We start from the raw sequence: 22,103 nt of genomic DNA, 5'->3' as shown, positions 1-22,103 counted from the left end.
TCAAGGCTCGAGCTCCATTCTCTTGAAACATCCTTCAGGCATTTGCTGCAATTTGCTCAATATTATCTAAATCAGCTTGTAAATTTCTGGTCTCTCCTTTGTAGCTCTCAATCAATTGATTTTGGTTCTTATGCTGCTTCTGTAGCTCCTCTAACCACTTCTCAAGCCTAGATTCCTTCAGTCTTGCTTGAAGTAGCTTAAACTTATCTAAGAATAATGATATATATTTAACGTACCATCTTCAAGGTTTAAGGGGTGAAAACTACGCCCAAAAATTTCGCCAATTTTTCGTTTCTTGACGATAACTTTTGATCCCGATGAGTTAGAACAACAAAAAATAAAAGAAAAATGTTCCTTATTCAATTTGCCATTGACCTGTTAAAGTCCGGAAAAAATATAACTTTTAGTTTTTTTTGGCCCCGTTTTTACATGCGCCCAGCTGTCTCATTCAATTTTTTACCATTTTATAAAGAAAACCTTTCTCAATACAATGGTGCAAAGCAGAGCTCGATACCATCTTTCTAACAAAAGTTATAATTGTTTAAATAAGAGTGTGCACACAATGTTCGACCGTTTATAACTTTAGAACCGCAGGTCACAGAGAAAAACTTATTATAACAAAAAAGGCTTGATTTAATGAGTATTAAAGAATGGTACCATCAAAAATATATTTTCAATTAAAAACTATATCAATATTCTCCCTGTAGTAAACAAGTATTTAGCATTATGCATAAGCATAGACCATTTTTCCATATATGAATAATATACAAGACAATATTTCATCGATCTATGAAGTCATCTATGGATTATATGTTTTACAGTAATGATATTCGTCGAAAAAATGTTTAAAATATAAATTTTTCTTACACCAAGAATATTTAAATACGGCAACGAGATCACATAAAAAACATTCTGGAGAAATTGTATGAAAGCTGTATTCTACAGGATTTTCAAATTCAGCAGGTCTTTCTTCAATATATCCACTTTTAAACCATGAATATCTAAAAAGATTAGTGAATCTTGGCGAGGATAACTGATTATGAACAAGGGACCGTAATTTTATCAAATTATTTCTGTCGTGTAAATTTATATCGTCGTTATGTAATAATAGAGAATCTGAAAACTTCCTAACAAAATGTTTCCAAACTTGGGTCCCTTCCTTTGTAAGATGCTTTCTACATCACTCAAAAGATCAATAACTCGGGTTTGTCCAGCGTCTGTATCTTTTCCTGCACGACCCACCTGAAATAAATTTTTGAAAATGACAATATATATTTCGTCGGCATTTGTGTAGGTTATAAAATTTTCTTCACATTTCTAAGAAATTAACAAAATATATACATTATAATTAATCACCTACCTTTCCTCTGGCGTCATGTACTAAAGTGTTGTTACTCCGAGCTTTTTCCCATAAATTTTTCAATTCTGCCTGAGTATTTAAGACTCTATCGTACATGAATCCAGTCTCATCCCTCAAAAACGTGTTATTAGTATTTAAATCCTTAGCCTCAGATTTAATTTTTTTAGTTTTCGCCGAAGCATTCTTAGTCAGATCATTAGCATTTTTAGCTTTTTCAAAGACAAGGTTAGCATTTTCTTGAGCGTCCTCCAAAATCTCTTGCGCCTCGTTTGTTTTCAAATTCGTTTCTTACAGGATTATTTCAATATTTTATATAGTTTTCAACGATTCTTCTGCCCTTTGTTTGGACTCCTCAGTTTGAGAATCAAACGCAGTTAAAAGCTGAAAGTTTCCTTGAACTCTTTCATGGATTTCTTTCCATAATTGTATGGCTTTAGTGAATTCAACATTGGAAAAATCCACACCATTTTTCAAATCTTCTACCTCTTCCTGCTGTTCGAAAGCAGTATCCAGAAGTTCCTGACCTGTGGATTGTTTCTCTTCAATCGTATGTTTGAGAACCTCAGCATTACGGAATAACTATTTTGATTTGTTAGCCAATTTACTGGTTTCATCTTTCCAGTCTCCTGAATGTATCTTGAGTTCTAGGATTTTTACTTGGGGTATTATGAGATGGGTCACTTCATTTAGCAAAGTTAAAGCCTTTCCTTTTTACCTTTAAACCAAAAATGTTTATTAATTTTATTGTGGTAATAAGTGTATTAACAAGTTTCCTCTACAGCTTCCTCTTGAACATGTTCGGTTCACTCTCTGGTTCGATTTAATTTAAATTCTGCATTAGCTACCTCGGAATTCAAACTCCTGGCAGCATCGTTAATGTTTTGTTGCAGTACATGAGTGCCTTTTATCTGCTCATAAGCCTCAATTGATTTGTTTTTAGCGTCTTTAGCTTGACCCACCAACACCTCAGACCTCTCATTCAAAAGGTCAGCAAGTTCACAAGCTTTCTGAGCTATTTCAGTCATTTTATCTGATTGCTGGCCTACTGCCTTAGACCTAGAATATTAGCGTTGTTCATAAAGAATATTTATTCAGGGTAAGATATAACCTCTCCAACGCAGTCTCAAAGGCCTTTTTAGCCTGTAGCTCAAAATTGTTCTCTATTTCGATTAGTCTCTCTTCTATCTCAATCAAAAACTTCTCAGCATGGTCCAGGTCATGTTCAGCCTTTTTGGATTTCTCATTAGTAGTGAATACGTTCTCGTATATTTCCTCCAAAGTTCGGCCTACGTCTGTTTCCCTCTCAAGCATGCTCGGCACCTCCTAAACGCTTATTATAGGAAAACCAGCTTTGAAGGATTAACTTCATACTTACTTCAAAAACACTATTCTTTCCAGTAGAAGCCTTGACCTGATCGTGAAATTCATCAATCTCAATCTCCAGTTTCCCTAGTTCATCTGGCAATTCTTCATCATCGATTAGAGTGAGCTGATTTTCTACCTCATTGAGGATTTCGTTCAACCTATCAAGTTTGCTTGTATGGTCCTTGTAGGCATCTTATACAAGGTTATAGTAATCTGGGCAATCTAGATGCAAGAAAATATAAGCCTAGAAGGTTCTAGAAGTATTAGAATCTCACCTATGCATCCTTTTTGCCTGTTATACTTATTTTCCTTGCATTTGCCACATTTGCTACCTTCAATGTTATTTAGACAAGGACACTGTCCAGAAGCATTACATTGCAGGTCTCTAGATCCAATTCTGTCACACTCGCACTCTTTGCAACCATCAATTGAGAATCCATATTTCCTGGTTTTACAATGATCACATCGGAACCTTAAATCTCCCAATTATTTTTTCTCAAATTGTGAGAATGGAGATATACCCGGTCACTCCAAGTCTGCAGTAGCACTGTCCAGTATAGAGGTCACATGATTGATTGACAGAACCAATAGGGTCACAGTTGCAGCTTTGGCGGCCTTCACTGTTGAGGATGTTAAAGTAGCCACTATCGCACTTGTCGCAGTTAGTACCCACGACGTGGTTCTTGCACTGGCAAGCACGGTTGGGTCGCAGATTGGTTCGCCGTCCAGATCGTCGGTTTCAGGGGAGTAGTGCTGGCACTTTTTGCAGTTTCCTTTAGAGAGGACTAAGACGTTTCCGAAGAATCCTAAATGGAAACAAAATATATAAGAAAGAAGCAAGAGACACAAACAATAGATATTAGAACAGAAGCAAGAACTAGGAATTTAAAAAAATATATGCAATACAAACAGAAAAGTAGGCTGAATAACAGTATGTCCATTTAGGACATACTCGATTTTCGTGCGACGTAGGGGAATTTCCGCAGCAGATTTGCAGGCCAATACGAATGTTACGGACATTATGAAGAATCATTTTACCATACCTCTGTGCTGACTGATAAATTCTTAGGGTTACTGGTCTTTAAGGATAGAGAAAACTCTGTAATTTAAGTGCCTACCTTACCAGGTAAACAGGCCTCACATCTCGACCCTCCAGTGTTATAAATACACCTCAAACACTCCCTAGTGGTAGTATTGCAATTCCCAATAGCATTTAAGTCAATGTTTTGATTACATGCACATCGTTGACAAATGGTGGGTACCCCAAACTTCCCAGTTGGATTCCCATAAAACCCAACTGAGCACACATTGCACTTAAACCCAGAGTACCCTAAAGGGCACTGTGTGCATTGTGACGTTGTCCCCTATCTTGATGCAGGCGCCACCGTCTGGACATTCGCAAGGTTAGTAATCAGTGGAAGTTCCTATGGTAATAAAATCACTTACTGATGAATAATGGACAACCTGAATCTACTAACCAGGCAAAGCGTTGCCATAAAACCCACGTGTGCACAATTCGCAATTTGTTCCACTGGTATTGTGCTGGCGAATGCACTTTCCAGTCTCAGAATCGCAAATACTTGCATGATTGTTACAGTCGCATGGAATGCAGTTCATAAAAGGGCCTCCCATGGCTGGAATATGCCTGTATCCAGACTCACATGATTCACAGAACTGCCCAACATATCCTAGAAAAAGGTAACGAGTTTGAAAACTTTTAATAGTTCTTTTGTTACCTGCTGAACATGAACATAGCTCGTTCCACAAATCAGCCTTCCCAGCAACTCCTCTGGAAGCAGTTTTCAGTTTGAAATTATCCAGAAATCCCACTTCCTTCGGGGCATAGGTGTCCTTGACTTTGACCATAGCCAAGTTGGATAAGAGAGAGATAAATGATCTGGAAGTGAGGCGAGGTTGCCATCCACAGTCTATGCTCGTACAGTTTGAACTTATAGTTCTGGGTCTAAAATTGATATTCTTCAACATTTCTTTTCTACGCAGAATGCTACAGGTAGCTACCTCAAAGGTAGGAACCTTGTTGCCCTGAGCAAATATGGTGTTTGTTATTGATAAGTTCCCATTCTCTGATATAATATCCATGGCAGGGGGTACTGCACGACCATCCCCTAGTCTTAAAGAAAAATCTAGTAGTTAATTATAGACTGTACGTTGATTTCCAAGGAATTTAATAAATTGAATATAAGGGAAATCTATGTATTAGTCAATTGAGAATTTACCTATCGGGCGCTATCAAATAAACAGACTCATCCCCATTAGATTGCACGCCAATGCTCTGACTAATAGCTTCGTATTTGATTTGGTGAGGACGATGGTGCTCATCTTCAGACTTCCACTTTTCCGGGCCTCTTGCAAACGTGGATTCAATAAGATATCGAAAATAATCTGAAGAAGAGGTAAAGACGCACTTTAGTGGATTTTAGACCAGGCGGGTAAATCATAGTTACAAGTCACGCATTTTGGCCATCATGAATGTGACGGACAGTGGCAAACTCGTCTAAGCTTTTTCTGTACTTTGTGTGTTAATCGATTTTGTAAAGATAATGGAGTTTTTTTCTTTTCTGATCCTTTTATGTATAGGTACTGCGTAAATTTTCTGGCTAGTTTTGACTAACCTGGTGTCGATTTGCGTTCCAAAGAGTGCCCATAGCAAAAACAAGGTGTGCATCAAAATTCGTTATCGCTGTCTAAATTGAAAAATCCAGGTTTGCATTCCTTACATTGCCTCCCTTCCACGTTTTTCTTACACTGACACACTCCAGTGCTAGGATCGCATCTGGGAATATTGAATGCAGATCCAGCGGTTCAACATCCACAACTTTTACATCCGGGTTTGGAAAAATCATGATGGTCTTCTGCACATCTGAAAAAGGAAACATTGTTCTATTTTCTTAAATTAGTCGATACCTCGTCAATTTAGATTTAATACAATAGAATGTACTCGTATTAGTTTCCTGTAAATCGAAAGACACGTGGTAACGCTGTTTCAAGCTAGTGTTATACTTAGTTCTCATAATTAAGTATATATATACAGGGTGTTAGTGAAATAACTTTCGTAAATTTAACCAGTGATTAAGAACATAATTTTGAACAAAAAAGTTCCTTACAACAGGGGTCGTAAATACAACCATTTCCCTGGAAAATCAAAAAAACATTTTCTGAAAATTGGCAACGTCGCCTAGTATTTATTTCATTTTCACACCTACCTAAGTAGCCGCATGAAGTGGGTTTGCTTTTTACACGTTTTTTTTGGGTCTGATAGATTTTACAGTACATAATTAATAAAATGTCCTAAATTCATGGAATTTAAAAATTGTATGATTCTTATTTTATTATTTTGAAAAGCCATTTACCTTGAAATTATTGTTATCATCTTTAATTAACTTAACATGACACATTACACATTTTACACCACTCACATCACATTCAAAAACACAAATTTATTATTGTTTTTGGTACATTACATGTTCTAAATGTTCACCATCTGAGTCCATGCATGCTCTACTCCGGGTCTCCTTGTTGAACTCTTGAACAAGATTTAAAATTTGTTTTTCGGCTTCAGAACCAACTTTTCTCTGTCGACCTCGTGTTCTTGATATAAAGAAACAATACTCCCTGTATCCAGAAGATTTTGGCAAACTCGCATAATGTTTGTCGAGCTGGAAGTTTTCTTTCTGGATAACGATTACCGTAGTAAATGCGCCGAACTTTTTCAGAATTTTGTAATTCCTCTACATAGATCAAAAGCATGTCATGATACTCGCGTACAGAATACATTGTCACGTAGGTACTATTAATAAGTAGGGATAAAATCACTTAAAGCTCGCCCAAATTAACTTTGCGGATAATTTGTTGCGTGTACCGACAGAAGATGCATTTAGCGAGACCGAAATCACAATAAAATATTAAAAGTATGGAAGGACATACAGTCCATGACAAATTTGAAAAATAAGGGAGGTTTTTGTCTTTTGTCTCTTCTTGATGGTCACTAATGGGTTCCACATGTCCATGGCGCCAGGCATGTTTGCCCAGGATCATATGTCACATAAAATGGGATAAAGTGCAGATGGTTACATAACTCATGTACTATTGAGGTACTAAGTCAATCTGTTTACTGCGCATTCCAATGCCTTATCACTTCACCCGCAACGTGGGTGAGCGACCCTCATAAGGGCCATAAAAAACAACCCTGACGAAAATAAACTTCTCTTCCTCGGTAACGTTCAGTGCGGCGTTGCCACTTACGTTTTTTTTTACCGCTTAAGTTATTAATTCAGTTTTCAATTGCTTTTAGCAATGTTATTGTTGAATTATTTTAAGTTTTTTTGTTACGCGTCAAACAACCAAAATGTGTCAAGTACATTTTTCCACATTTTATTCAAATTTTAAACCTTATTATAGCTTTTCGGTTACCAACTTTGACATTTTTTTTTGAAAAAACTATTAGGTTTTCGACCCCTGTTGTAAGGAACTTTTTTGTTCAAAATGATGTTCTTAATCACTGGTTAAATTTACGAAAGTTATTTCACTAACACCCTGTATACAGTAGAGTCTCGATATAGTGAACTAATTAATGAAGGACCTTGTCATTCCACCGAGGTTGTTCACTATTTAGAGTTCAGATAAAAGTATACAACAGTGATATTCACGAAGTGTTTATTGCGTTAATAATTCACAAGGAAAGGGACTCAAGTGTCCCCCTCCGATTTTAATGAAATTTTGCACAGAAGTAGTTTAAACCTATCTAAGAATAATGATGTACATTTTATGTGCCATCTTCAAAGTTTAAGAGGTGAAAACTACCCCTAAAGTTTCGCCAATTTTTCGTTTTTTGACAATAATTTTTGATTCAGATGAGTTAGAACAACAAATAAAAAAGCAAAATGTTCCTTTTTTAATTCTTCATCGATCCTTCTAGATCCGAAAAAAATATCACTTTTAGTTTTTTTTTTTTTGAAAATTTAATTTGTTTTTCTCCCCGTTTTTGCATGCATCGAGCTGTCTCATACAATTTTTTACCATTTTATAGAGAAAATATTTCTCAATAGAATGGTGTAAAGTAGAACTCGATACCATGTTTCTAACAAAAGTTATAATTGTTTAAGTAAAAGTGTGCACGCCATATTTTACTGCTTATAACTTCAGAACCGCAGGTCGCAGAAGAAAATTTTTCATAAGAAAAAAGGCGTAATTTAATGAGCATTAAAGAATGATACCATAAAAATTATATTTTCAGTTGAAATTAGATTAACATTTCAAGTAATAAAATATGGGGTGTTCTATTTAAATTAAGCAAGGTATTTCCTTTCAAAGAGAATGCAATTTTCATGTTATTTTTTGGACGCGCTGTATGAGATATTTCAATTTTAATAATTCTGGCATAAAATACGTCTCATATCTAAGGTTTGGTATGAATATCGATTTACTCCAGTTTAAACTTGCTTCAAAACAAAGTTTTTAAAATTGCATAATTTTTTTTAAAAAACTTAATTATTTCGAAATCCTTAAGATTTAAGACAAGTAAACCTTAATGAAACTTACATTTATTTTTCTCAAGAAATCTAAAACGATATTAATATATGGGGTGTTCTATTTAAAAAAACATAACTTTGATATTTTTCACTTATTTAGAACACCCTGTATAAAACGAAAACAATTTTAGAATGTACCCATAATCGAGTTCTATACAACGCAAAAAAAAGAAATTCAAAATATTAAATTGTTTAGCCATAATCTTCGGAGACCGCACTAACTGACCACCCTGTATATATACAGTAGAGTTTCGATATAGTGAACACACGATATAATGAACTATCCGCTGCAGTGAACACAAAAAAATAACATTAACCTCTCAATAGTGAACAAACTGTACCTCGCTAGAGTGATTATTGATTGATTAACATTATACAATAAACACTTTTACTTTCATGAAGACTCCGCGGTCGGCTTATGGTTGTGATGTAGTTTTGAGCGTTGGTACATATACGGGGGAAGTCCTTACATATACGTCGGTACTTCCCCCAAGCGTGTTTATTCCACAATTCAGTTTTTGCTACGGTTCTGAACGGAGTCTCTTTGTTAGATAAGATATGTGATGATAGTGTAATGTTGTGCTGCTAAATTAAAAATAAAGGTGTTGTATACAGAATTTTTGAAGCAAGTACTACATATTGTAATTTTTTTTTAGATGTCGCTATCTAAAAGAACACATTTAAAACTGCAATAAAAAGCAGAAATCTTAGAATTACTGCAACGTGGGGTAGCACCTATATAGTTGTCCAGAAAATATGGAGTTGCTAAATCTACAATCATCTCAATTGAAAACAAGAAACGTAAAATTTTGCAAAGTGTTGGTAGTACATTTACTGGGCCTCGGAAAAGAAAAACCTTAAAAATGTCTGTTTATGCAGAAATGGAAAAACATCTGTATAAGTGGTTTTTAAAGCAAAGGGAACAACATTCTCCCATTAATGGAGACATGATCAAAGAGAAGGCAAAGACTCTAAATTCCAAGTTTTACAGAGGATCCTTTCAGGCAAGTAACGGTTGGTTACAGAATTTTAAAAAACGCTACGGCATAAGGTTTTTAAAAATTGCCGGAGAAAAACTGTCATCACAGCCCGAGCTAATAGCTCCATTTAAACAAAAATTATCAAAAAAAATAGCGAAGCTTCAACTAGGCCTTGAACAAATCTACAATGCAGATGAGTCAGGTTTATATTGGAAGCTTCTATCTAATAAAACGTACGTCTCGTCAATGAAAAGACAGCCCCTGGAAGGAAGAGAGAAAAACAAAGAATCACATTTTTAGCGTGTGCGAATGCTTCTGAAAATCATAAAGTCAAGTTGTTAGTGGTAGGAAAAGCTAAAAATCCTCGGACGTTCAAAAAATTTAATTGTCCTGTGAATTATGACCATTCTAAGACAGCATGGATGACAGCGGAAATTTTCAAGAATTGGTTCAAAAAGAATTTTATTCCAGAGGTAAAGTATTTTCTAAAAACTCAGAGTCTACCAATAAGAGCATTATTATTGCTAGATAATGCTTCAAGCCACCCACCAGCAGAAGAACTTAACAAAATGGATAAATGTGTTACCGTCATGTACATGCCGCCAAACGTTACTCCACTCATCCAACCCATGGATCAGAATGCAATACGTCTTACGAAACTGTTTTATGGCAAAAATTTGTTATCTCAAGTAGTTGCAAAAGGTGATGTCGGTGAAACGTTAAAAGCTGTAACTTTAAGAGATGCTGTTCCAAATCTAAATTTGGCCTGAGAGAAATTAAAACCAATAGTAATTAAAAAATGTTGGCATAAAATTTTAAGATAAAACATCCGTTTTGAAGAAGAAGAAGAAGAAAACATTCCTTTAAGTGTTTTGAAATTACGGATACGGGATGAAGATCCAGAATATGCACAATCTGAAATCATGAAAATCCTAAGTGTCTTGGACCCCAACGCATGTGATCAAAATGATGTTGCGGTTTGGAACGAGGACCGGCAACCAGAAAATTATCAAGATGAGCCAGAAAATGAGCAAAGCGACATAATTGAAGTTGACGATGAGGACAGTAATACGGTTCCGGATTTATTTATTTCTGACAAATTGATTTCTACATGCGAGGCATTGAAATGTTTAAACAAGGTTATTCAATGGACTGAAGAAAACTCCGATGAAATAGAATATTCTACTGTAGTTGTTCTTCAAGATCTCAGAGGTAATTTAGTGAAAACAATGTACAATAAGTCAACAAAGCAAAGTAAACTAACAGACTTTTTTCATTCTACAAACTGATTGTTCGGACTTCTTGCATGTCGTAAATCATTGCCCATCTCCTGTTGTAAATCACGGCCAAGGGAAAGAATACCCTTTGTTGGAAAGGAGACACATGGGTCCACTTGTACCGTTTACAAGTGGACAACGGCTAGGAAACATGTGTGCTGCACATGGAGTGCAGATGACCAAGGATCAGGGAGACAGGCAATGGTGATATACAACAAGAGAGCAGAACACCCTTGGCAAGTGATCGAAACGGGCGCACTTGATATCCTTCGGGAATTTTTGTTATCACTGTCTTAGTTGTTATCTTCGTTACTTGTTAAAATAAATACGTTAAAAATTCATCACGACTGAGCAGTTAATTCCTCACGCGTACGTCATGCACGAACCCCTATTTACCACTGAGCATTACGAGATGATATGAGGATAGTCACCACTATATCCTACATATTAATTGGTCCTTCGAGCCGGATATAAAAAACTACCTTGAGGTGAAAATTCATCCGAACATCCTGAAATAGTGGAAGTGGACGTGCGACAGAGATCTTCAGCGGGGAGTTAGCGAGTTTGGAGCGTAACATTCCAGACAGTTCAGTGAGTGCAGCAAGAGAAGATAACCAGTGATAGTGAGGTGGTCAGCAAATTGATCGACAAGCAGCTAACAGAAGGTCAGATCATTCAATTTATAGACATAGTTGTCATTACTCAGTTAAGAATTATCATCAACGTCGATTCTCAATTTCGTACATAGCAGTTGTCTTGATTGTTTGCCACTTTGTTTTAATATTATAAAATGGAAGGTTTAGTTAAACGTAGAACTAATTGTAAGACGGCAATTACACGCGTCGAGACATTTTTTAACAAAAACAAACTTGATAAGGCTGTAAAAATCTCTGAATTCTCCGTAAGAGAAGAAACGTTAAAGAACGCATTTAAAAAATACGAGGAAATTCAGTAGCAAATTGAAGAAATTGACGATTCTGAGACTCAAGCGAATGATAGAAGTGCCACTGAAACTAGGTATCATTCAATCAGGGCAGAGCTTGCCGACATTATCACAAGTCGATCAAAGGGTAATAACTATCTCTAGCCGCTGCTAACACAAATGCACAAGGCCCGGTTAAGGTCCCATAATTGTCAATTCCTACGTTTAGTGGAAAATTTTCGGAATGGAGTACATTTTATGATCTTTTTAAGGCATTAATTGTTGAGAATGATCAGTTGTCAAACGTTCAAAAGTTCATGTATCTTAAATCTTCTTTAAAACTCGAACCGTTCCACTTAGTGCAAAACTTGCCATTAACGAATGATAATTTTATAATAGCGCTAAATACACTTAAGGAGCGATATGACAACAAATTATTCGTCATCAATGATCATGTAAGGGGTCTGGTCGAAATACCTTCTATTAATCATAAGTCTCCAGGTAGTAGCCTTCGCGACTTTATCACCACCATTAAGCAACATACGGAATCACTAAAAACTCTAAATATTCCCGTCGAGACGTGGGATGTGATGTTAATCTATATACTGTCACAAAAATTAGATTTTAGTACTAAGCAGGCGTTTGAATTCAACAGGGGGACTAGTGAGATTCCCAGTTTACAGGAGTTCTTACAGTTCCTGGAGAAAAGGTGTAGTGCCCTTGAAAATTTATCGGGACCTGATCCCAGGGGTAAATCTACACATTGTACAGTAAAAAATAATAAGAAAGGAAGGCCAAATTCAGGGGTATCATGCGCTTATTGTAAGAGGCTTAATCATAATATTGCTAAATGCGTTAAATTTAAGTCATTGCAGGTTTTTCAGAGAAAACAGTTTGTTATTGCAAATAAATTGTGCTTCAAATGTCTATCAAAATATTTAGTCGGTACGTGTTCACAGCCAGGGTGTTCTATCTGTAACGGCGAGCATAACGCACTTTTACATATCAAGTCAAGGGACCAACCGGGTGGTCAAATTTGGGGCAAACAATTTCACGGAAACAATTCTCAATCAAATGGTGTAACTCAAGCTAGCTCAAACATAAACCCTCAATCATCTAGTAGGGAAGTAGAAACCGGTAAACAGACCAGCGGTAGCTCATTACATGAGTCAATTCAGTCGTTAGCGGCATGTGCACCAAATAAGACACATTATGCCTTGTTAGCAACAGCGAGGGTCTGTCTTTTTGATGGCAATGGGTATTCAGTTTCTGCCACAGCCTTACTAGACAACGGGTCTCAGAGCTGCTTCATCCGTAAGGAACTAGTCAACCGTCTGAACTATCAGACATATAATAAGGGAGTTCAAATTTCAGGAATAGCCGGAAAAAATTCGATTTGTAAGGAAATGGTAGATATCTCAATTTTTCCAAACATTCATAATGGGAGAAATAATCGAGAAATAAATATGTCTTGCTTAGTCTTGGACGATATTACTTGTCGGTTACCACATAATACAATAGACATCAGCAACCTTCCAATTCCTAAGGATTTAAAGTTGGCGGATCCAACGTTTTATGAGCCAAAATCAATTGACCTACTCATTGGAGCTGATGTCTATTACGATTTATTGGTGCCAGGGATGATAAGACTAGGGAATGGCTTGCCAATGCTACAAAACTCTTCATTGGGTTGGGTCATTGCAGAGAATGTACCTGACCAGTTTATGGCACATTTAGGCACGGTCAATAACAATAAGGGTTCATTATTCGCAAGCACTTCTGAGATTCATTGCTTAATGGAAAGGTTTTGGCAGTCTGAAGAAGTTGCTGTTAATAAAGATGCCGAATGTTTGCCGGAAGACAATATGGCAGAGAACATATTTAGGGGTACCACGGCGATCTTGAAAGATGGGTCATTTCAAGTTAGCCTGTCATTAAAGACATCGACGGAAAACTATAAATTAGGAGACTCATACACAATGGCCAAGAAAAGGTTTTGTAATCTGGAAAAACGATTTATTAAGGACAACGATTTGTTTTTAGATTATAAACGGTTTATCGACGAGTATGTATCATTGGGGCACGCCAAGTATGTACCGCTCACTTTTAAAAATGATGCTGGACATAATAAATACTTTCTTCCTCATCATTGTGTGATTAAACAAGACAGCACAACAACCAAACTCAGAGTTGTTTTTGATGCCTCAATGAAGTCTTCAACTGGGTATTCATTAAATGATACAATATTAAAAGGTTTTACCGTTCAACCAGAATTAGTGGACATTTTAAGTAGATTTAGGCTATTTAAGTTTGTTCTAATTGCAGACATTGAAAAGATGTACCGGCAGATTAAGGTTGACCCTTCGCAAACGTTCTTGCAGAATATTTTATGGAGAAATGACCCATCCGAATCGTTAAGGTGTTTGGAACTGCAAACCGTAACGTACGGTATTAAGAGCGCACCCTTTTTAGCCACAAGGTGTTTGTTTGAGTTAGCTAGCAAAAATGTCGCAAACTATCCTCTCGCTGCGAACACTATACTGGCTCAATGTTATGTTGATGATATTTTAGGGGGAGCGGAAACCTGCGGGGACCTATTAGAATTAAAAGATCAGTTATGAAACTTACTAAGATTAGCTCAATTTAAATTGCATAAGTGGAACACTAATTGTGGGGAATTCGCATCACAGTGTGGCATCACTGAACCATTTCACGAATACATTATAAATTCGGAAGACAAGTCAAGTAAGGTTTTAGGTATTTCGTGGAATTCAAAGTCCGACGTGTTCTCAGTTACCTTACCCCAACAAATCAACAAATCAGTAACAAAACGGAATGTGCTCTCTGTTATCGCGCAATTGTATGATCCATTGGGCTTGATTGCCCCAATGATAGTTAGGGCAAAAATGCTCATGCAAAGGGTCTGCTTAGCTAAATTAGAGTGGGATGAAGAACTACCGCCAGAATTAAGAGGTGATTGGCATAGTTTTGTGGCAAGCATCTTGGGTTTGTCAGATTTAAAAATACCTAGATGGTTATTTAATGATCAAAAATGTCAGACAATTGAAATTCATGGCTTTGCTGATGCAAGCTTAAGGGCGTTTGGCGCTTGCATTTATCTAAGAATTATGTATCTAGATAACACAGTCTCTTGCAAACTTGTTTGTTCCAAATCCCGAGTTCCCCCACTCAAAACTATAACCATTCCCAGATTAGAGCTCAACGCATGTGTCCTTTTGGCAAAACTAGTTACAAGAGTGCTGGACATGTTTAAGAATAGCTTCTTTGTGAGTAAGGTTAGCTTGTGGACAGACTCTCAAATAGTTCTGTGTTGGCTCAAATCACACTCTTCTCGCTTGAATATATTCGTCTCAAACAGGGTAGCGGAAATACAAGAGCTAACGTCGAATTTTCAATGGCGATATGTACCATCGGCAGATAATCCAGCTGACTTACTTTCACGCGGGCTCGAGTCCAAGGACTTAATTGACAACGAATTATGGTGGATGGGACCCATATTCCTTCAGAATTTTTATTTCGAATTGGATAGTCTTAATTTTAAGGGTACTGTAACTGAGATGCCGGAACAGAGAAAGACGGCTTTAACAGCAAATCATGACAATCATGACCCGTAATCAGATGTTCAATAAGTACTCTTCCTTCAGTAGACTGCAAAGAATCGTGGCTTATTGTTTGAGATTTATTAAGAATTCAAAATCACATGAGTCAGCTAGAACGACAGGTCCTTTGGAGGTAACAGAATTAACTAACGCGCTCAGGGTAATCGTAAGGCATTTGCAAAATAAACACTTTTCAAAGGAAATTTTGCAATTAATAGAATCTAAATTGATTAAGGACAAGGCTATTTTATCATTAAACCCCTTTTTGGATGAAAATGGAATTCTACGGGTAGGAGGCAGACTTGCAAATGCCAATGTTTGTTATGACCAAAGGCATCCTATTTTATTACCCTCGAACAGTCATGTAGTCATGTTAATGCTGAAACTTGAACACGTAAAACTGTATCATGGTGGACCACATACGGTCTTATCGAATTTTAGGTTACGATATTGGCCGTTAAATGGATTAAGGGAAGTTAAACGCATAATAAAAAATTGCGTAACATGCTATCGGTTCTAGTGTCAGTCCGCACAGCAAATTATGGCCGATCTACCAGCGGCTAGGGTACTCTCAACCCGAACCTTTCAAAAGGTAGGGATTGACTTCGGCGGTCCCTTTTTAATAAAAACTTCCAAAACACGACTAGCCTCACTCACAAAATCATATATTGCCATGTTCGTGTGTATGGTTACAAAATGTGTGCACATAGAACTAGTAACAGGATTATCCACGGAAGCATTTTTACTAACTCTCAAGCGATTCATTTCGCGTCGAGGTAATCCTACTATAATTTACAGCGATAATGCAACAAATTTCTTGGGCGCTAGCAATCAATTAAAGGAACTGCACGATTTTTTAAGGGTAAGAAAAACAAGAATGCCATTATTGAATTCTTATCGACCACAAACATTCAGTGGAAATTTATTCCGCCAAGGTCACCTCACTGGGAGGGGGGGGGGGGGGGTTATGGGAAGCTGCCATAAAAAACGCGAAGCACCATATTCTACGGGTAATTGGGGAAACTCGTTTAACATTCGAGGAATTCAGCACAATATTAGCTCAAATCGAGGCAATTCTGAATTCTCGACCCATATGCCCCTTGTCCAACGACCCAGCAGATTTATCTGTCTTAACACCGGGTCACTTTCTAATTGGAGGCAGTCTAGTGGCGTATCCTGAACTGGAGGTTATCAACATCCCTGACAATCGTCTATCTATTTGGCAGAAATGCTCCAAAATGCACCAACACTTTTGGAAGCGGTGGTCAGTGGAGTACCTAAATCAGTTACAAAATCGTCCAAAATGGTTGAAACCCTGTGAAAATCTAAAATTAAACCAAATCGTTCTAATCCGGGATGATAATAGTCCACCTCTTAGGTGGGCAATGGGTAGAGTTACGGAGCTACTTCCTGGAGCTGACGGAAGGGTTAGGTTAGTAAGGTTAAAAACAAAGGGAGGAACGTTAACTAGACCAATCAGAAAAATATCACCCCTTCCCAATGACGGATAATCTGTAACTGACTTGTATTTGTGTAATTGTCGCTAGTATGTATCGTGTTTAGTAGTAAGAATTTAAACCTTTAGAGTTCGGCTAGTTTAATTCAATTTCCTTTTTTTTTTTTTTATTCAATTTGCACACTATTGTTCATACTCCAGGGCACAAGGTCGATGGTGCACTAATGTGTCAGAGGGTTCATTTTCTTTCTTAGTAATGTGGATGTATGTACTAGTTAAGTCTTTGTTAAATTTCTGAGAAGGATATTACTTGAAGCGAAGGGATCACTTCAACGGGGGGAGTATGTTCGGACTTCTTGCATGTCGTAAATCATTACCCATCTCCCGTTGTAAATCACGGCCAAGGGAAAGAATACCCTTTGTTGGAAAGGAGACACATGGGTCCACTTGTACCGTTTACAAGTGGACAACGGCTAGGAAACATGTGTGCTGCACATGGAGTGCAGATGACCAAGGATCAGGGAGACAGGCAATGGTGATATACAACAAGAGGGCAGAACACCCTTGGCAAGTGATCGAAACGGGCGCACTTGATATTCTTCGGGAATTTTTGTTATCACTGTCTTAGTTGTTATCTTCGTTACTTGTTAAAATAAATACGTTAAAAATCCATCACGACTGAGCAGTTAATTCCTCACGCGTACGTCATGCACGAACCCCTATTTACCACTGAGCATTACGAGATGATATGAGGATAGTCACCACTATATCCTACACTGATTTTATTTTTTTAATTAAATATGTAATACCACATGTATCTCTCCTACTATTTGTTATTAGAATATGTATTTCGTTTTGTTTTATAACTAAAATATATGTCGGAGTAACTTGAGAAGTATTCTCCATTTTTTTTTGTATTTTGTATATTGCTTCTTTTTATTAACAGAAAAAGAAAGATAGAAGAGACAGACAAACCAGTTCACTATTCCACGACCGCTCTTCTCCCCATCAATCTATTAACTGCCCGTTCTTTGTCCCTCTTGTCTTAACTTTCCCAGTTCTGGTGGGTCCTTCAGAACCGTGGGAAAAGTACCTGCTAGTCCCTATTACAAAGGAACCAATAGTTTAGTGTCACCCAAATAATTAGCACACATGGCCACTTAAGCGCGCCGTGGCAATAGTGACCTCGTTCGACAGTGCTTTGTCTTCAGATGGCCCTATCAGCCTGTTCTTCATCTTATTGTCTATCCTAATGTTACTTTTACACATCTTAAAAACTAATAAATCTCCGACATATATATAAACTGTCAATTCGTCGATCATCTTTCCTGTCAATTTACCTCTACCTCCAAAACCTGTTTTTTCCATTGCGCATAGTCGAGTCCCCATTCTTTTTTGCACGTGTCCTATGCACTCTTTCTTATTGACAGTTATGTTATCGTAAGGAGTTGCTTTTACGATACCCGAATGAGTTTTGGAATCACCATCTCCAATAAAATTTAATTAATTAGCGCCGTATTTTTCTACCGACCTTTTGAACATTTTCGTAATGACGTCCACCTCCATTTTCCCTGACGACCCTGTGTGATTTGCACAACACTCATTTTTGTGCGTGTCATACCATTCTTCGTATTCTGCGGAGGTTGTCTTAGATTTCCGAAACTCACATAGCTTACAATACAAACTCTTCATATTTATATCAATTATTTTACCAGTAAAATAACCAATTATTGACGAAACTCCAAATAAAGACGTATAACCTCGCTTTTGCCAGGTTCCATCTTCCGATACGGTCAATTCATCGGTTACAAAATTTCAAGCTTTAGATGTTTCTTCAATTTCTTCTTTAGCTGCTTTTTTGAATAAAGATTTTGCGGTAGTTATACAAGAATTCAATACGTCTTTGAGTAATGCTATGTATGTACGTTTATCTAAAAATTGTGGCATGTCCATTAGTCCGCAAAACTTTCGTAATCCTGTATATCCAATTCCTAATACTCTCATTGTAAGTATGTAGTGTCTGTTTATTTCATATGAATGACCAATAAAAGAACATGAAGGAATCAACTCATTAGGACAATTGTCACACGCCACTACAATTTTAAATCCTAAACCACGTGTACTTGCTATTTGAAATTTTACATTTCCATCACACTTTTTACATTTGACAAGATTAGAAATGGCAGTAAATACTAAAATAAAATTCAAAATTCGGAATTCTATTTCACTATCTTCTGATACATCATAGCCTGTTTGTAAAGCATTTTTTTTGCAGATGCACTACTAACTCTGTCATCACGTTCCGCTGTTTTCGGATTGAAAATATTTTTTCGTTTAATGTTCCGCGATTTTCGCGTACAACCAAAAGCACAATCTTTTCTTGATACCTTTCTAGTATCACGTCCCATTATAAATATTTCAAAATTATCTAAAAAAGCACAACTATCGATTACTACCACTGAAATATTAAACGTTGTAGGATTATGGATTATAATAATAATAAAACGTCTTTACGAGGGAACTATTTTTTCGACTGCACTAAAAAGTACTTATCAAAGCGGCGGTCAAGCTATGTGATCATACACCAAAAGGCAACAACGACGTGGTATCTCATATCTGAGATTTATGCCCTTTTTACTAGACCGCGCTGACTCACATAAACAATATTATTTACGTTGGATTTTTGCTTTGACTAATTTAGTATAGTCAGTATTATAAATCTTACAAACGTAAATCTAAATTATCGTTACTTTCTTTAAAAAAAAGGTTACAATTTAAATTCTTAAAATAGAGCTCTAAAAAAGAAATACAATTTTACCGTCAAGTATAGAGGCCAGTGGATGGATTTCATGTAACGCGCTATCTCAAATATGTCGCCACGGTTTTTGTAGGATATCTCTAAAATTGTTTATCGGATCGACTTAAAATTTTCAGGGAATATTCTTTATGTATTTAACTTTTGGAAAATGCAAAAAAAATTATTTTTTTAAAATATTGACTACATCTAACCCCTTAAGACAATAAACCTCGGTATAGGTAACCGTTCGACCCGCGCAACTACCGAAGCTAATTATTGAAAAAAAAAGCCGAGTGTATTGATTTCACTCTCAGTACAACTTATAGGCAATAATTGAATTAAGACATAACTTCGTTCAATGACACAAAATCCAAATATTGTCTTATTTTTTTTGTAACTGATAGAGGGTGTCACATACAGGGTTCCATCACATTTTAATTGGCCCTAACCTTTTTGCGCTACGCTTTATGCCACTTTTGTATTAATAGGCTATATATAATACTTCCATTGAAAAAAGATACTCTTGGAAAATGTCTGTAGAAGTAACCGTTTTGGAGATAGACGAGTTTACAATTAACATGAATTTCTGCCTCAAACTTTCCAAGTGACACTTTTTCACTGACTTGAAGAGTCAAGGACCTTTATCAAAATTCCAAAAAACGCCAAATTCTTTTTACAACAATACCAGTATGAACGCTCTGAATCCAAAATCCAGGAAGTCCGAAATCATTATAAACCATATTTCGTTAATTTTAAGGAACGTTTCTAAGTGACGTTTTAAGGAACGTTTTTAAGTGACGTTCAAAAAAAAGACTTTGAGATTGCCCAATAGGTTACAAAGACGTCTCAATCACATAGTTTATTACGTTACTGATTTTAAGTGAGTAATTGTGGCTTCGAACGTCTGAAATTCTAGGATATTAAGCAAAGATCCATCAGGAAATATCTTATTCCATCATAAGTTGGCCAAATAACTCATTTCACGGAAATGTTCAAAAACTTATTTAAATGTGAGTGTGTGAGTCCTTATTACAAAATATCAGATATCAGATAGTATTTTAAACTCTGAGTATGAACTTAAAAGGTCACATTTACCTATCGCACTTCGCCCCAGTCACCCCAATTTTGTACTGACACTTGCCTTTAGAATTACATTTTTGAAATAAAGATCCAAATTCATCGCATTTACATGCAATGCAATAACCATCATCCCTCATGTAATTGTTTGGTCTACATTTCTCGCAATTCCGGTGATTTCGTAGTGCTTTATGTCGAACATGCACCTCGTAGAATAGCCATTACAGTTGCATTCTGTAACAAAATAAATGCCTTTAGGTCATAATTATCACCTGGGATTTGAGTAATTACAAGCAATTAGGCTTCACGTGTAAACGATTGGTTTAGCAGATAATTTATCGAGTCGCTGACAAATAGTAATTAATCAAAAAAATCATGGTGGTTTAAAGGGAACAACATTTAATAAAAGATGTTTAACGAAGCCATCGTTTCTAGTTCAAATAAACGCAAATATCTTGTTCTCCTATGTACGTATGATGACATAATTTTATTCACCTGTCTTATTCTAATATTGAAATTCCATATGCGATGAAATGATCTCGTTAGAACCTGCTTTAACATGTATTATTCAGATGGAAATATCGAAGTAAATAGGCATCTTCTGTTTATCGAATCCTCGGCAAATTGATTCTTAATTGAGGTGTACGGCACGTCCCGTACCTGGTTAAAGGGACGTTAAATCCAAAGTTCGAACAAAACTTTATATTAAGTCGTGTAGTATGAAATGAGTAGATTCTCGAAATGCCACATTCAACTGCGAATAACTTCACTCTAAATCTATATTTGGACTTGACTTTTTTATGTGGAAAAGGCACATTCTTCCTCTTTCGATCAGAGTTTAAAGTGTTAAAAATTATTGAAAACTTTAATTTTTATAAACATTTTTGTGCAGCCATGCAAAATAGTGAAATTCGTGTGTTAATGAAATATGAGTTCCACCGTGGAACCACAACAGCTCAGACGGCTCGCAATATTAATGATGTGTTTGGTACTGAAGTAACTTCACAGCAAACAGTATCTCGTTGGTTCATGAAATTTCGTTCTGGCAATTTTGACCTAACAAATGAACCACGTGGACGACCTGAAACTCAAGTGGATAACAATTATCTGAAAGTGTGGAAGCGTGGTGGAAGCGAATCCACGTCAAAGTGCAAGCGAATTATCGTTAATATTCAGTGTAACCAAAAAAACAATATTGACTCATTTGGCTTAAATTGGTAAGGTGAAAAAGCTGGACAAGTGGGTACCGCATGAGTTGAGCGACATACAGAAAGAACGACGTCTCGAAGCTTGTGTTTCTTTGTTGTGCCGGTATAGTAACGATCCATTTTTTAATCGGATTGTTACTTGTGATGAGAAATGGATTCTATATAACAATACCAGACGTTCATCGCAGTGGTTGGATCAAGATGAACTACCAAAACATTGTGCGAAAAAAAATCTTCATCAAAAGAAGCTTATGGTGTCCGTTTGGTGGTCCAACGCAGGTGTCATCCATCACAGCTTCATGAAACCTGGTGAATCGATTACGGCTGATGTCTACTGCCGACAACTGACCGAAATGATGAGGCAACTGACGGTTAAGCAGCCAAGATTAGTCAATCGAAGCGCACCGCTATTGTTGCACGACAACGCTCGGCCAAACACCGCACAAGTCACCTTGGCCAAGCTACAGGAGTTGGAATTGGAAACTCTTCGTC

The 22,103-nt window shown here is 36.7% G+C and overlaps 2 pseudogenes; both read right to left on the bottom strand.

Annotated features, from left to right (window-relative positions):
- Nucleotides 1-20,964, bottom strand: LOC136417730 (laminin subunit gamma-1-like; annotated as a pseudogene).
- LOC136419489 (uncharacterized) lies at nucleotides 17,673-18,533 on the bottom strand (annotated as a pseudogene).
- Nucleotides 20,965-22,103: the final 1,139 nt, after the last annotated feature.

The sequence above is a fragment of the Euwallacea similis genome, chromosome 2 (assembly GCF_039881205.1).
Source record: "Euwallacea similis isolate ESF13 chromosome 2, ESF131.1, whole genome shotgun sequence".
In the NCBI taxonomy this organism is placed as follows: Eukaryota; Metazoa; Arthropoda; class Insecta; order Coleoptera; family Curculionidae; genus Euwallacea; species Euwallacea similis.
The sequence above is the reverse complement of the archived record's forward strand: the minus strand, read 5'-3'. Positions and strand labels throughout refer to the sequence as shown.